This window comes from Schistocerca gregaria, chromosome 3 (genome assembly GCF_023897955.1).
Source record: "Schistocerca gregaria isolate iqSchGreg1 chromosome 3, iqSchGreg1.2, whole genome shotgun sequence".
Classification (NCBI taxonomy): domain Eukaryota; kingdom Metazoa; phylum Arthropoda; class Insecta; order Orthoptera; family Acrididae; genus Schistocerca; species Schistocerca gregaria.
The window spans coordinates 81,115,034-81,132,433 of NC_064922.1; the positions used below are offsets into that span (position 1 = coordinate 81,115,034).

The window sequence follows — 17,400 nt, forward strand, 5'->3', positions numbered from 1 at the left end:
TTCGTTTCTGATTACCACTCTCTTAAGAGCGGTTACAGTGTCTACTTTTTTGTACGAAGTTCTTGTATATATAATCCCTTCCCCAAAATTTATTTCCAGTCCCAGACTTTCCTTGTCTTTTTCTTTTCATGTCTTTTATGAAAATGTTAATAACTAAAATATATTGATCATTACCTCGGTTTATTTGCAGTGTAAAGTAATAATTGAATAAAAAAAGGATTGTGAACTCAACCCACGACCCTCGGATTGCCAGTCTGTGCTCTTACCTTTATGCCCCACACTGCCTGGAAAGCACACTATGACAAATTGCTGATGCCTCCCGACGAGGGCCAAAAATGCTATTCTCTAAACACTTGGCCATCCGGAGTTTCCAGTTCTGCTACTTTCATTTCTGGCCAAACCTCGCATATACTATAAATTCGGGCAAAATCGGAATTGATAAGTACGCACGGTCTCCTTCTGAGTGAAACCTAAGTTAGGTCACAGCAGAACTTGTACGAGATAAATTCTGTGAACTTGTGCAAAGTGAAGTAAAGTAGTCATAAACGAAATATGTATTATTAAAATGCACTGACGAGGACGACTGGTGTGGTGGCATGTTTCCCGGTTAAAACTACGTCACACAGGGACAGGCGTGCTGGTTCAAGGGGCTGGCTACAAAGTGTGCGGCACGGCAGTGTGGCTGTTTCTGGCGTCGCAGAATTTTTGTAAACAAACAGTCAATGGATGGTATTCGACGTTCGCCAGTGTCCAAATTAACATCAGTGAAAGAGTGGACTAAAAGGGCACAGATCATTTAAGAAATTCGTGGCAAGTGCGGACCTGAGTTAGGAGAAGGCAGTTACTGCAGCAGCATTTGATCTGAACGGGCGGAAGTGCAGCTGTGAGGACGGCTCGCGAGTCGTGCGTGGGCGGTTCGACTCAGCCGCAGCTGGCGGATGCCTGCGCCGGTGCGCTGCGGCCAACCTCGCTCGCAACTCGGCGAGTCTGTGCCTTTGGGGCTCACAACTGCTTGTGTTTGGAACCGTCTGAGTAGCAGAACAGCCGAGAAGGAAAGTTAACTTTCGATGGAAATAATGTTAGAACGGCTTCCTTTCAAGTTGAAAAGTTCCTCGAACAAGAATTAAAACTGAGTTGGGACGATTTTATATGAATCCATATGTCAAGTGTCAAAAGTGTTCGTTTTCTCAAAATGGAGAAGGCAGAACTTTGTGACAAAGGAGTAAAGTCGTGTGGAAGCAGTTTACAAGTCACACGTTGTGATGGCAGTATTGGTGATATTAGTGTTTCACATACTAGATGTGATATCAGAAATATCAGAATTTCTGAGTAGTCGTTTGAAGTGGCTGCTGAATCTGTATGCATGCCACAGTATGCATATCTAATACGTTCCAACACGCCGCGCATTACAATAGGATTTTCTGCTACTTGTATCTCGGGTTCTATTGGTGACAGAAAGGTAGGTTCAAGTGGTTTGGACAGCCCTTGAGCTGGGAACCACTTTTATATTCAACAGAATAATCTTAATGTCGCTACCCTACAGCACAGGGTCAAAGTATGAATATTACACGCTTCCTTCTGCTTAGGCAAATGGAGCAAATCGGTGATTGCTTCTTCTTGTATTTGATGTGGTTTACGGTGGCCTTAATGGGACTTTCATGAGCTCCATCAGTTCCGCCGTCACCAGCGGACCAAAATCCAGCGTAAGACTCCGAGAGGGCTACGCACAGGAAATTTCTGTAATTTTTACGTTGTATTTCCAAGACCCAGTTCTAGAACAACCTTAAAAATTTTCTTCATATTATTGTCCATTTCCGAGATACAGAGGTTCGAAGTTACCATATTTTTACACGTAAAATCCGGCTTGAGGCGTGCCAAAATTTTTGGGAAAGTATTTAAAGGTAGAATGAGGCAGCTGGTAGCCCACTTTTGTGTCAGAGCCTTTTCAACAGACAGGAACATATTCGCATTTTTTGGGCTGGGACGGGAGCATTTTTCCGCTAGTATATTAATTCAGTTTTCTCGAGTTACGGGAAGTCACGAGTAATATTGCGTGGTCCGATGCCTACAGGTTCCCTGTATTCAATGGCGTGTGACAACTAAAAGTTTATCTGCAACGACATTTTCCGTTCTACATTCATGTGTGCGGATACATATCCCTTGTATCCGATGGGCACGCGACAACTGGAGCCGGGTGCGGTGTGCAGCGGGTCACGTGTACACAAGGCTGCCTGCTAGCCTGAGAACCGTGGCCGCGAGCTAACTAGGCAGAAATCGCCTACCCCGATTACGGCAATGATCGCAAGTGACAGCGTCAGTTCACAGCTGCATACTTCACGCCGCCCCCCTCACAGGTCTCCGCTGTGTGCTTCTCGCAGCTCACTGCATACTGTGGAACACAGGTCAGTGTGTGCAAAGGTAAAAGGCATCTGCCCAACGATTAGGCAGAAGTTAGCTTGAATATCTAGGACAGACCAACCAGTATCACACCAGCAGACTTTTTACGTTCAGGTGGAACTGCATATCAGAACACGAAAAGATATGCCATCGAGTGCCTCAAAGGACATGCGAGCCATTACATTCTGACAGCAGATAACAAATAAGACGAAGACTATTGACTGTGTTTTACCACGCAACGTGACAAATTGTTCGTGAGAAAAAAAATAAGGGGATATATGCTATTTTTTAATATTTGCAATTGTATAACACAGCAACGACAAATGTTTGATCGCAATTTGTGTTGCATTATGGAAGAATTGATTTTTCGTATTTTTTTTAGTTTACCTCGTTTTTCACATCGTTGTAATGTTCAGAAAAAACATAGACGAGATAATAATAACGAAATAGAAGTAACTGAGTTTAGTATCACATCATACATTAAACATGTAGACAGAATTACAAACAATGCAGCCTATCCATTTTAAAATGTGTACTTCGTCGCAACTTTCTCAGTTAAGAGGATGATATTTATTTGGGTTGTGTGTATTTAAGAGTGTCTAATAAAAGTTTAAGTGACCCTATAACTCGTTTTTAAATTCCTAATTCGGAGATTACAAGAAGCACATTAGAAAATGCAGCGTCTCATGAAAGACGAAATAAGCGTTACATGGCGACTAAATGCCAATATTCATTTGAAAGGCAGCTGAAGCCGACGCCGAAGAAGGCGAGGTTGGAAATTGCAAGGCGGGTTTGAAGGGGAGGAATGAGGTGCACCCCCCCCCCGCCCCCACACACACAAAATATAAGGAGATGCTCGCGAAAGGCAAAGGTCCCGAGTTCGAGTCTCGGTACGGCACACAGTTTTAATCTGTCAGAAAGATTCATATCAGAGCACACTTCGCTGCAAAGTGTAAATTTCCTTCCGGAAGTATATTGTTTTGTTTCACAACGAGGCATCGGAGTAGCACGCTACCAGCCACAGCCAGCTGCGAGTAGCTGGGGGCTGGGCTCCTATTGGCGACCACGGCGCTGCCTACTAGTGCACTACTGAGGAGTAGCACGCTACCAGCCACAGCCAGCTGCGAGTAGCTGGGGGCTGGGCTCCTATTGGCGACCACGGCGCTGCCTACTAGTGCACTACTGAGGAGTAGCACGCTACCAGCCACAGCCAGCTGCGAGTAGCTGGGGGCTGGGCTCCTATTGGCGACTACGGCGCTGCCTACTAGTGCACTACTGAGGAGTAGCACGCTACCAGCCACAGCCAGCTGCGAGTAGCTGGGGGCTGGGCTCCTATTGGCGACCACGGCGCTGCCTACTAGTGCACTACTGAGGAGTAGCACGCTACCAGCCACAGCCAGCTGCGAGTAGCTGGGGGCTGGGCTCCTATTGGCGACCACGGCGCTGCCTACTAGTGCACTACTGAGGAGTAGCACGCTACCAGCCACAGCCAGCTGCGAGTAGCTGGGGGCTGGGCTCCTATTGGCGACTACGGCGCTGCCTACTAGTGCACTACTGAGGAGTAGCACGCTACCAGCCACAGCCAGCTGCGAGTAGCTGGGGGCTGGGCTCCTATTGGCGACCACGGCGCTGCCTACTAGTGCACTACTGAGGAGTAGCACGCTACCAGCCACAGCCAGCTGCGAGTAGCTGGGGGCTGGGCTCCTATTGGCGACTACGGCGCTGCCTACTAGTGCACTACTGAGGAGTAGCACGCTACCAGCCACAGCCAGCTGCGAGTAGCTGGGGGCTGGGCTCCTATTGGCGACCACGGCGCTGCCTACTAGTGCACTACTGAGGAGTAGCACGCTACCAGCCACAGCCAGCTGCGAGTAGCTGGGGGCTGGGCTCCTATTGGCGACCACGGCGCTGCCTACTAGTGCACTACTGAGGAGTAGCACGCTACCAGCCACAGCCAGCTGCGAGTAGCTGGGGGCTGGGCTCCTATTGGCGACCACGGCGCTGCCTACTAGTGCACTACTGAGGAGTAGCACGCTACCAGCCACAGCCAGCTGCGAGTAGCTGGGGGCTGGGCTCCTATTGGCGACTACGGCGCTGCCTACTAGTGCACTACTGAGGAGTAGCACGCTACCAGCCACAGCCAGCTGCGAGTAGCTGGGGGCTGGGCTCCTATTGGCGACCACGGCGCTGCCTACTAGTGCACTACTGAGCAGTAGCACGCTACCAGCCACAGCCAGCTGCGAGTAGCTGGGGGCTGGGCTCCTATTGGCGACTACGGCGATGCCTACTAGTGCACTACTGAGGAGTATCACGCTACCAGCCACAGCCAGCTGCGAGTAGCTGGGGGCTGGGCTTCTACTGGCGACCACGGCGCTGCCTACTAGTGCACTACTGAGGAGTAGCACGCTACCAGCCACAGCCAGCTGCGAGTAGCTGGGGGCTGGGCTCCTATTGGCGACCATGGCGCTGCCTACTAGTGCACTACTGAGGAGTAGCACGCTACCAGCCACAGCCAGCTGCGAGTAGCTGGGGGCTGGGCTCCTATTGGCGACCACGGCGCTGCCTACTAGTGCACTACTGAGGAGTAGCACGCTACCAGCCACAGCCAGCTGCGAGTAGCTGGGGGCTGGGCTCCTATTGGCGACTACGGCGCTGCCTACTAGTGCACTACTGAGGAGTAGCACGCTACCAGCCACAGCCAGCTGCGAGTAGCTGGGGGCTGGGCTCCTATTGGCGACCACGGCGCTGCCTACTAGTGCACTACTGAGGAGTAGCACGCTACCAGCCACAGCCAGCTGCGAGTAGCTGGGGGCTGGGCTCCTATTGGCGACTACGGCGCTGCCTACTAGTGCACTACTGAGGAGTAGCACGCTACCAGCCACAGCCAGCTGCGAGTAGCTGGGGGCTGGGCTCCTATTGGCGACCACGGCGCTGCCTACTAGTGCACTACTGAGGAGTAGCACGCTACCAGCCACAGCCAGCTGCGAGTAGCTGGGGGCTGGGCTCTATTGGCGACTACGGCGCTGCCTACTAGTGCACTACTGAGCAGTAGCACGCTACCAGCCACAGCCAGCTGCGAGTAGCTGGGGGCTGGGCTCCTATTGGCGACCACGGCGCTGCCTACTAGTGCACTACTGAGGAGTAGCACGCTACCAGCCACAGCCAGCTGCGAGTAGCTGGGGGCTGGGCTCCTATTGGCGACCACGGCGCTGCCTACTAGTGCACTACTGAGGAGTAGCACGCTACCAGCCACAGCCAGCTGCGAGTAGCTGGGGGCTGGGCTCCTATTGGCGACTACGGCGCTGCCTACTAGTGCACTACTGAGGAGTAGCACGCTACCAGCCACAGCCAGCTGCGAGTAGCTGGGGGCTGGGCTCCTATTGGCGACCACGGCGCTGCCTACTAGTGCACTACTGAGGAGTAGCACGCTACCAGCCACAGCCAGCTGCGAGTAGCTGGGGGCTGGGCTCCTATTGGCGACTACGGCGCTGCCTACTAGTGCACTACTGAGGAGTAGCACGCTACCAGCCACAGCCAGCTGCAAGTAGCTGGGGGTTGGGCTTCTACTGGCGACCACGGCGCTGCCTACTAGTGCACTACTGAGGAGTAGCACGCTACCAGCCACAGCCAGCTGCGAGTAGCTGGGGGCTGGGCTCCTATTGGCGACTACGGCGCTGCCTACTAGTGCACTACTGAGGAGTAGCACGCTACCAGCCACAGCCAGCTGCGAGTAGCTGGGGGCTGGGCTCCTATTGGCGACCACGGCGCTGCCTACTAGTGCACTACTGAGGAGTAGCACGCTACCAGCCACAGCCAGCTGCGAGTAGCTGGGGGCTGGGCTTCTACTGGCGACCACGGCGCTGCCTACTAGTGCACTACTGAGGAGTAGCACGCTACCAGCCACAGCCAGCTGCGAGTAGCTGGGGGCTGGGCTCCTATTGGCGACCACGGCGCTGCCTACTAGTGCACTACTGAGCAGTAGCACGCTACCAGCCACAGCCAGCTGCGAGTAGCTGGGGGCTGGGCTCCTATTGGCGACCACGGCGCTGCCTACTAGTGCACTACTGAGGAGTAGCACGCTACCAGCCACAGCCAGCTGCGAGTAGCTGGGGGCTGGGCTCCTATTGGCGACTACGGCGCTGCCTACTAGTGCACTACTGAGGAGTAGCACGCTACCAGCCACAGCCAGCTGCGAGTAGCTGGGGGCTGGGCTCCTATTGGCGACCACGGCGCTGCCTACTAGTGCACTACTGAGGAGTAGCACGCTACCAGCCACAGCCAGCTGCGAGTAGCTGGGGGCTGGGCTCCTATTGGCGACCACGGCGCTGCCTACTAGTGCACTACTGAGCAGTAGCACGCTACCAGCCACAGCCAGCTGCGAGTAGCTGGGGGCTGGGCTCCTATTGGCGACCACGGCGCTGCCTACTAGTGCACTACTGCACTACTGAGGAGTAGCACGCTACCAGCCACAGCCAGCTGCGAGTAGCTGGGGGCTGGGCTCCTATTGGCGACTACGGCGCTGCCTACTAGTGCACTACTGAGGAGTAGCACGCTACCAGCCACAGCCAGCTGCGAGTAGCTGGGGGCTGGGCTCCTATTGGCGACCACGGCGCTGCCTACTAGTGCACTACTGAGGAGTAGCACGCTACCAGCCACAGCCAGCTGCGAGTAGCTGGGGGCTGGGCTCCTATTGGCGACTACGGCGCTGCCTACTAGTGCACTACTGAGGAGTAGCACGCTACCAGCCACAGCCAGCTGCGAGTAGCTGGGGGCTGGGCTCCTATTGGCGACCACGGCGCTGCCTACTAGTGCACTACTGAGGAGTAGCACGCTACCAGCCACAGCCAGCTGCGAGTAGCTGGGGGCTGGGCTCCTATTGGCGACCACGGCGCTGCCTACTAGTGCACTACTGAGCAGTAGCACGCTACCAGCCACAGCCAGCTGCGAGTAGCTGGGGGCTGGGCTCCTATTGGCGACCACGGCGCTGCCTACTAGTGCACTACTGAGGAGTAGCACGCTACCAGCCACAGCCAGCTGCGAGTAGCTGGGGGCTGGGCTCCTATTGGCGACTACGGCGCTGCCTACTAGTGCACTGCTGAGGAGTAGCACGCTACCAGCCACAGCCAGCTGCGAGTAGCTGGGGGCTGGGCTCCTATTGGCGACCACGGCGCTGCCTACTAGTGCACTACTGAGGAGTAGCACGCTACCAGCCACAGCCAGCTGCGAGTAGCTGGGGGCTGGGCTCCTATTGGCGACCACGGCGCTGCCTACTAGTGCACTACCGAGCAGTAGCACGCTACCAGCCACAGCCAGCTGCGAGTAGCTGGGGGCTGGGCTTCTACTGGCGACCACAGCGCTGCCTTCTAGTGCACCTCACACGCCACACAGCTAAGTTGCTACATACATTCAGCAGACAAAATGGCTCTGAGCACTATGTGACTTAACATCTGAGGTCATCAGTCCCCTAGAACTTAGAACTACTTAAACCTAACTAACCTAAGGACATCACACACATCCTCACCCGAGGCAACTTTCGAACCTGCGAACGTAGCGGTCACATGGTTCCAGACTGAAGAGCCTAGAACCGCTTGGCGACCACGGCCGGCTTGCCAGCAGATGTGCTCCACCTGATGTTGTTGTTACGTCTATAACAAAACAAATCAAAAATGGAGATGGGATGTGTACCAGTTTTCGGAAAGAGCTCAGGACAAAAAAAGCTGTATGTAGGCAGACTGTGCATTCCCATGCCACAGGCATCGGCATCTCCATTTATCCAAGGGGCGGCGGAGAAAAGATTCTAAAGTTGTCACTTTTTATATAAATGGGTTAATCAGTTTAAACACTTACGCCACGAGACCTAAATTTTCTGCCGGCCGGAGTGACCGAACGGTTCTAGGCGCTACAGCCTGGAACCGCGCGACCGCTACGGTCGCAGGTTCGAATCCTGCCTCGGGCATGGATGTGTGTGATGTCCTTAGGTTAGTTAGGTTTAAGTAGTTCTCAGAGGACTGATAACCTCTGAAGTTAAGTCCCATAGTCCTCAGAGCCATTTGAATCATTTGTGAACCTAAATTTTCTCGGTGCCACAAAGACTTATTTTATTGCAGTAGTGTTGACGGCTATGTACTCACTTCTAGCAGTGTACGACGGTTTATAACGATATGTTTACGTAATGTGTATACATAAACATACAGTTATAAATGTCCCCGTTCGTAGTTGCTAATTATAATAATATGTTTCTTTTGTGCTGCAATATATAGCTATAATCAGCGGTGGAAATATATTTGCAAACGCCGACCGTGTGCGGCTGCCTCTTGTTGGATCGTCTGATCAGTCGGGAGTTGCATTGCAGAGGAGAGTAAATGCCTACTCAAAATATAATTACTTTTGGATAGCTCAACGTGAATTTCCTAAGGGACCGTAGTTTATCATGCATTTACCAGTAGAATGTGGCGCGGAGAAAATATTTCGCCGCATACGACTTCCGTCCGATTTCGACGAAAGAATTCGTGACTGTGGACTCTCTATTTGGCAGAAACATAAAGAAAATTAAATAACTTCATGAAGGAGTGAGACATACATTCTATATTAAATAAATAGTCCATACACCAATTCCATTTAAATCTGAATTTATGGCAATTAATAGATGAACTTACACTACAATGAAGAATTTTAACATGGATGCCGTTTTGACTGGCACTTCTCTTCTCGTAAAGACACTAATTCCTTTGACATTTTCACATACACGTTGCACAATAAATTTACTGCTGTGCAGTATTGCACTTTTAGTATTGCACTTTTACTTTACACTAAAATATTCTTATTTTAACGATAATAATAATACGGCGGCAAGACATGCGCACCCGACATAAGTTACAAGAGACAAGAGAAGAATGAGTAACTGTTCATCGAGAATATCTCATACATAAAAAAAGAAATGTGTAGAAGTGTATTTCCTCTGTCCGTTTTTCGCGCCGCGGTTTTCAAAGTCAGTAACTCACTGCATCTCTGACGGCGCTTCGACAATAAACAAGTTACGTCAAAGGTCGTTCACCTTTTACATTCTCGCAACATTATTTGCTAACTGTAGCTGTTGCCGAGCGACTGCTCGATTAGTGAATGATTTAAAATGATAAGGCAATCACATAATGTTACAGGTTCTCTAATCAATACAGACTCGGTACGCCACATTTCAGGGTGGTTGTCGCGTTCCCTCCTCTTGCGTTTCGTAGTGAACACCTATGGTCATAGGCGGACCAAGGAATAATTTCCACAGCAATTAACAACGATGACACAAACGTTTCCATAATCTGGTATATCCAAAGCATAACGAGACCCCGTAGTACTCAAAGAAAAACATGTGCATGCATATTTCTGAAGTTAATTCTACGCAGATGTATTGGAAACTACGTACACGAATGATATAGTGTCCCACAGGGAGTGGTTAATATTCAGTGATCCGACAGAAACGATCGTTCGAAGCAAGAAGCTGCAAATAACATAAGCTCTAAAATGTATACCCTAAGAGCTATAAACACTTCTGCATCCTCGATACTGTGAAACAAATCTCTTTCAATGCAACCTGATCGGTTTCCATATTTTCGGAGTTCGTAGTGTGGACCAAATGAAGAAAAACTGTCTAGTAAGCATGGTCTCTAAAGTGCATACCTTAAGAGCAATGAGCCCTTGTCTAGTAGAACACGTGACAGAGCCCGGCCACCTGCTGACGCCACTTCGGCGTGTCGACGGGGAGGAAAGACGACGAAGACAAAACAACACGCAGTCCCCGAGCGGAGGAAACCTCCGACCCGCCGAGCACTCGAGTACGGACTCCGTCGTAGGCCGTCCTGCCGCGCCGTGCTGTGCAGGCGGACACTCACAGTACAAACGATGGAAAAGTGTTCGTAGCTGTTAAAGGACGCATTTCAGAACCCACGTTTCCTGTGCTCTTTTCCTTCCAACCATCGCTCCTGTCGTATCCCTGAACATTGACCATTTCTCGTAGAACAACCCGTATATGTTTTTGACCACAGCACTTCACGTTACTTCGCTATAAACATAAATACAATCTCCACTTCGTCGAGCAGGCTGACTAAATCTCCCGGCTTTGAAAATTCAAAGGCTGTTCTCGAGCCGCATATTATTTTCAGCGTACGAGGGCTTCTTCTTGCTAGCGGACTGTGCTTCCACAGTTCTTTTGTCAGCCTTTCTTCTCGTATTCTCCTCAGGTGCTCTTTCCACTTGTTTCTATATTTCTCTGTTGCGTTGTTTATGCTTTCAACATTCAGTTCTTCTCTCATTTCTTCATTCTTCACTGTTTGCACAAACATCATTGTAGCTGCCTGTATTTTACTCTTATCCGTCTCTGTGACAATTCAGCCTGTTGTTGTTCTTGCTCTTCCGTTACGCTGTTGTACCTGTGCAGACCTCTTCATCACAGAATAACTGCTGCAGTCTACATCACTCTTAACTTGTTACTGCTCTCATCTCTTGCAGTAACATCTACAATTTTTACTCCACACACTTCACTCATGATCACTTAATGTCTCAGAATGTGTCGTGTCAACCGATCTCTTCTTCTAGTCAGATTGTGCCACAAACTTCTTTTCTCATTAATTCTATTCAGTACCTCCTCATTAATTACGTAATCTACCCATCCACTCTTCTATAGCATCATGTTTCAAAAGTTTGTGTTCTCTCCTTGTCTGAACTGTTTATCGTCCACGTTTCACTTCCATACATGGCTGCACTCCATACAAATATCTTCAGAAAAGACTTCCTAATACTTAAATCTATAGTCCACGTTAACAAATTTCTCTTCTTCAGATACCCTTTTCTTTCAATTGCCAGACTACGTTCTATATCCTCTCTGCCAGTTATTTCATTGCCCAAACAGCAAACCTCGTATCTCGTTTCAAAATCTAATGCCCGCAGCATCGCCTGATTTAATTCGACTACGCTCCATTATCTTTATTACCCGAGTTACACTCCCCTAAGGCTACGGCCACACTTGCGTTTTTAGAAGCTGGACGCCCAGCGTCTAAAGAAGCAGCTTCAAAAGTCGCCTCGTGGTGGCCACATTCGACCGTGTATATAGCTTCTTTCAGAGCAACGCGACCTAGCAACCAAAGACGTGAATGTGGCCATATATGGCTCAGTAGTGTTTCAGACCTGCCTGGGGAACATCGCAGCATTGAGAAATGAATGTATTAAGTAAGCAATCTGCAACAATAATATGTGCTCCATTGTTATTGATTCTATGGAGACAGCGTAGACAAAAAAGACGTTTTTGGACTCATTCAATAATTGAGGAAAGATCAGAGAGGGGAACATTCAATCTGCTACACTACAAACTTAAAGAAAACCTTGAAAAGCTATTTGAGTGCTACAGGATGTCTATTAAGTCATACGAAACTCTGTCGTCTAATGTGTCGAATGATTTTACTGGAAGAAACACTCGACTATGTGATTGTATAAGGGCCGAAGAAAAACTATCAATTACTCTGAGGTAAGTGAAGTTATATTACCTGTTGTATTATTTGTTTACAATGCATAAAAGGACAGGATTGAATCTTCTGATTTTTCCTCGATGATCATTTTAGGTGTGCTACTTGTGGGCTGAGATGATTTTTGGTCACTGCCAGATGTAATTGTAGACGGCTGTGAATGTGTGTAGGACTGAACCAATTGTAAATATTCCAACTGAAAATCCATCTTGTCAGCTGGGATAAAGTTCTTAATAAGGGGCATTTGCGAAAGTAAGAACATTTCATCTGTATCATTAGTTCTAGGTTCCTTTGTATGTGGTTGTTGCAATCTCGTTTCCAAAACGCCCAACTTTTTTTCAAATTCGTCCTGTTTTCGTTTCTTCGGAAATGGACTTTCTTTCTCCCTTTGAGCTGTGCGAGCATGGGGAGAGGCTTTGGATGTAGGATGTTGTATTTCAGGTGTCGTGTTTGCTTCTTTTTGTGCAGTGTTGTTGTCAGCGTCTTGCGTACTTTCTGTTAGATCGACAGCCATATTCCCAGATGTCCTGTGGTATAAAGAAAAAACTGTAATTGTCCACAGTGAAATTTTATAATTTCTTTGCCATGCATGGCTCATCTGGAACTTAAAAATGCACGAACATTATAAATACGGAATACGCACTCTCTTTCTACACATAAAGATTCGAGAAATGACAACTGTTAGTGATGAATGTAATGTTTCCTGAGTTTTGCTGAATCTCCACTTTTGCCATCGTGCATTTTCACATTTTTGTAAGCAATCCTTAATGCTCTTCCACTTTTTTTCACATCATTCCCTAAAAAAAACATTTAATATAAATATTGGTTCTACTTTTAACCCATTATCAATGTTTCATTGTAGGTATCTCGAACTGGCAATTTCATCTGATCTCTACACTTCCAGTTTCTACTTTGACGTTCAACAATTTCAAAAATTATTCGAGAGACATGCCCAGCAATCTGGGAAACAATGCAAGGCCAATATATGAAACAATTAACTGCAGAAGACTGACTGAATATTAGTTTACAGTTTAAAAAAAAATCCACATTGCGTGGGATGTATTGATGGTAAGCATATTAGAGTGATCAATCCATGGGGATCGAGTAGTGAATACTTTTAACTACAAGAAGTATTTTTCAATAGTTTTAATAGCAGTAGCTGAGGCAAATTACTGCTTCAGATATATAGATGTTGGGACCTTTGGACACGAGGGAGATTCAGACATCCTGAAAAGTACTAATTTTGGCAAGAAACTCTATTCCAACAATTTACCGTTACCACCACCAGCCTCCTTACCGAACGATACATCTGGTCGATTACTGCCATATGTGTTTCTGGCAGATTAAGCCTTTGCTCTGTGTGAAAACGTTCTGAGACCATACCCTGGTAAGGATATGACTAACATTAAAAGAATTTTTAGCTACCGTTTATCGACTGCCAGGAGGTACGTGGAGTGTGCATTAGGTATTTTAGCCAATAAATGGCTACCGATTTGTTTGACATCACTTTTAAAGCCATTTGTGTACCGCACAACTCTGTGCGGGAAAACGATGGGTACAACTTTGAAGACACGTTATCGTGTCCTTAGGACAGCATTCCGGCCCAGGGGACAAGAGGGACCGTGAAAGGAACACACACGAGAGATCAGTTTGCTGAATATTTCTGTTCTACCGAAGGTTCTGTACCCTGGCAAAACCGATACGCAAACGTTGCTGACAAGGGAACCTCGCCGTCGCACCCCACTCAGATTTAGTTATAAGTTGGCACAGTGGATAGGCCTTGAAAAACTGAACACAGATCAATCGAGAAAATAGGAAGAAGTTGTGTGGACTATGAAAAAAAAGCATAATATAGAAACTGAGTAGTCCATGCGCAAGATATGCTACATCAAGGAGAGTGGGAGCTCAGCAGCGCCGTGGTCCCGTGGTCAGCGTGAGCAGCTTCGGAATGAGACGTCGTCGGTTCAAGTCTTCCCTCGAGCGAAAAGTTTAATTTTTTTATTTTCAGACAATTATTATCTTTCCGTCCGATGCGAGGTAACTGCGCAGTAGTATTGGGTCGCTACAACTAAACAAACATCGAAACACACGACGTCAGTCGACTACAGCGCTAACGAGGTTCCCTGGCTGGCATTGACTGTTCGCTACTTTGGACTAGAGATCATTAAATACATGAGATGTATTCCGTGGGCAATATGAATCCAGCAAATATAGCTAGCGACTTTAATAACAAGGTCAATGAATATTTTCCAAACTGTAAAGAATCGGAAAGTTCCTCACGGGATCGAACGATTATCGAACATTTGTATGATTATTTCCTATATTTGTTGATAAACAGTACGTGTGGTGATGGCGATACCTTGCTGATTGCTGCGGGACTGTATGTACCAGATGCTGGGATTCTTGACGATCCATACGAAGAACACGAAGAGGAAATACTGCGACTTCAATCTGATGGTATTTCTTTGGGGTGGGGGGGGGGGGGGGGCCTCTGAGCACTATGCGACTTAACTTCTGAGGGCATCAGTCCCCTAGAACTTAAAACTACTTAAACCTAACTAACCTAAGGACATCACACACATCCATGCCCGAGGCAGGATTCGAACTTGCGACCGTAGGAGTCACGCGGTTCCGGACTGAAGCGCCTAGAATTTCTTTGGGTTACGTGAAGGAAATGCTCCAATACAGGTTACTGTCCAAACCAATTAAAAGACCCAAATATATATTATGGAGTGAAGTAACAAATAAATTTAAGAAATTTAAAGGGATGGAGAAAAAAAACAATTAAATATAGCATAGAAGTCTTGGAAGGAGGTGGAACCCGAAGATCAGTGAACTAGGAAACCATATATATCGACAATTTATTAAAGCCAGAAATGAATTAAGTGCAGTGCATGATACAGACCTACAGATTTGGGGATTGCATTACGCTAAACAAATCGGCCTGGACTTCAAAGCTTCATCCCATTGGCTCGTCACGTTCGAAAGAAAATACAAAATTACGACCTGGAAGATTACGAAATATGTAAGCAAGAGCTACGCGAATAAACTGGAAGAACTTTAGAGTATTCCAAGACGTTTGTTATAGAAACTAACGTCAGATTCCAACAGTATGAAGACGCATATATTATCAACACAGATCAGTCCGGATTTAACTATGAAATGAAATCGACCCGCACGTTATCGTTAATTGGAGAAGGCGACACGGAATGTACTGTAGACCAGCTGCATGCCACTTCACATTGTTATACCATACAATATGCTCTGAACAAAGCAGGATTTTTTTACCTATATTTTATTTATGTTTGCAGGAAAAAAAATGGTGTATTTGGACCTCAAGTTCAGCAACAGGTGAATATGGTACCTGCGCAAATGTCGAACGTCATTGAGAATTGCAGTGCGTGAGGAAAAATGGAGAAAAGACATTAATGAACTTGTGATTGCTCCTTACGTGGACAAAGATTTTGCCTTACTCCTTGACAGCTATACAGGACAGAAGGATCAGGCATTGTACAATTTTAGTGTGGGGGTAGACGTGAGTACCATTCCTCCAGGTTTTACACCTCTTTTGCAACCGTTAGATGTGTTTGGTTTTCGGCAAATGAAATACTTTGTGAAACGATTCTATGATTTTGCGAAGCTGCACAGGTACACAGAGCAGTATTGTTTACGTGATCGTGTATCAATTATCAAAGTGTGATAAACTTTTATGTTTTCGTCACTTTTTTGGGAGTGATTATCAGATCCACAAGAAAACCTAAATCGGGCAAGGTAGAAGAATCTTTTTACCCATTCGCCAAGTGTTCTAATTAGGTGGGTCGACAACATATTCGTGTCATGTGACGCACATGCCGTCACCAGTGTCGTATAGAATATATCAGACGTGGTTTCCTGTGGAGGAATCGGTTGACCTATGAGTTTGCGATCAAATTTTTTCATACCCATTGGAGAGGCACGTCCTTTCGTCTACTAATCGCACGGTTTTGCGGTGCGGTGGGAAAACACAGACACTAAAGTTATTACAGTGAACAGAGACGTCAATGAACGAACGGACAGATCATAACTTTGCGAAAATAAAGAACGTACACTTTCCACTCGAGGGAAGACTAGAACCAAGGACCTCTCGTTTCGCAGCTACTCACGCTAACCACGGAACCACAGCCCTCCTGAGTTCACACTCTCCTTGATGTTGCCTATCTTGCGCATGGACTACTCAGTTTGTATGTTTTGCTTCTTCCTGTTTTCTCGATTGATCTGTGTTCAGTTTTTCAAGGCATATCCACTGTGCCAACTTATAACTAATTAGCATTTGAACGACGTCGGCCCGCGCTTTCAAGGTCTACACCACCACCTACCGGTAAAATGTACCTACGGGTCTTGTTGTCGACGTAAACTGAAGATAATGGATCAGTGCGGCTTGAGCAGACGTACAGGACGCCTCACAGACTTATGCGAGAACCGAATTTGAAAGAGGGCGCATCATTGGCGTAACAGAATGTGGTGTATCAGTCCGGGAAACTGCTCGTGTGGGACGAAGGTGCTTCAGCAGTGCAACAGGTGTGTGCAGAATGGTTCACGGAAGGCCGCAGCAGAACACGACGAGGTGGCTCAGGTCGCATCTCATACCCCCCCCCCCCTCCCCCCGAGAAATAGGCACTTCATTAGAATGACATTGCAGGACTCGTCTGCGTCCTCCTCTGCTGTGGAGCAACAGTGGAACACATAGTACAGTATGAGGCGAGACATCCCCTCCGCCATTTATAACGGCACGGCTTACATGCACGCCGTCCACTTCTCCGCCTATATTTGACGGCGATTGTATATGGAACGACGTTATTGTGGACAGGAATGGCATCGGGTAGTGGTTTCGAACGAATTCTGGATCTACTTGTTTGAAAATTATGACCGCATTCTGATTCATCGCAGACAGTGGGAGCAGCATCACAGTGACTGCACTCGGACAAGACACAGAGCGCCAATTGAAGGCGTTATGGGGTGAGGTGCTATTGGGTACAACCACAGATCGCAGTTGGTGCGTGTCCACGACGCTGTGACCAGTATGACGTACGTTAATGACACCCTGCATCCCGTGGCTATATCCTTTCTGCACAATGCCCCAGACGCCATTTTTCAGCGAGACAATGCGCGACCACATGTTGCTGCACCAACACGTCCCTTCTTCGTGCCACAGTATGTCAGGCCTTTGCTCTGGCCCGCCAGATCGCCAGACATGTCCTCAATCGAAAAAGTGTGGGATATGATGAAACGCTCCCCATGAACCATGGACCTTGCCGTTGGTGGGGAGGCTTGCGTGCCTCAGCGATACAGATTGCCATACCGTAGGTGCAACCACAACGGAGGGGTATCTGTTGAGAGGCAACACAAACGTGTGGTTCCTGAGGAGTGGCAGCAGTCTTTTCAGTAGCAACAGTCTGCATGATTGACTGATCTGGCCTTGTAACACTAATGAAAACGGCCTTGCTGTGTTGGTACTACG

The 17,400-nt window shown here is 48.0% G+C and overlaps 1 protein-coding gene across 1 annotated transcript in view; it reads left to right on the forward strand.

Moving 5' to 3' along the window:
* LOC126354208 (transient receptor potential-gamma protein) overlaps nucleotides 1-17,400 on the forward strand; it is an 847,751-nt gene that overhangs the window by 446,615 nt on the left and 383,736 nt on the right. The window lies entirely within an intron of this gene.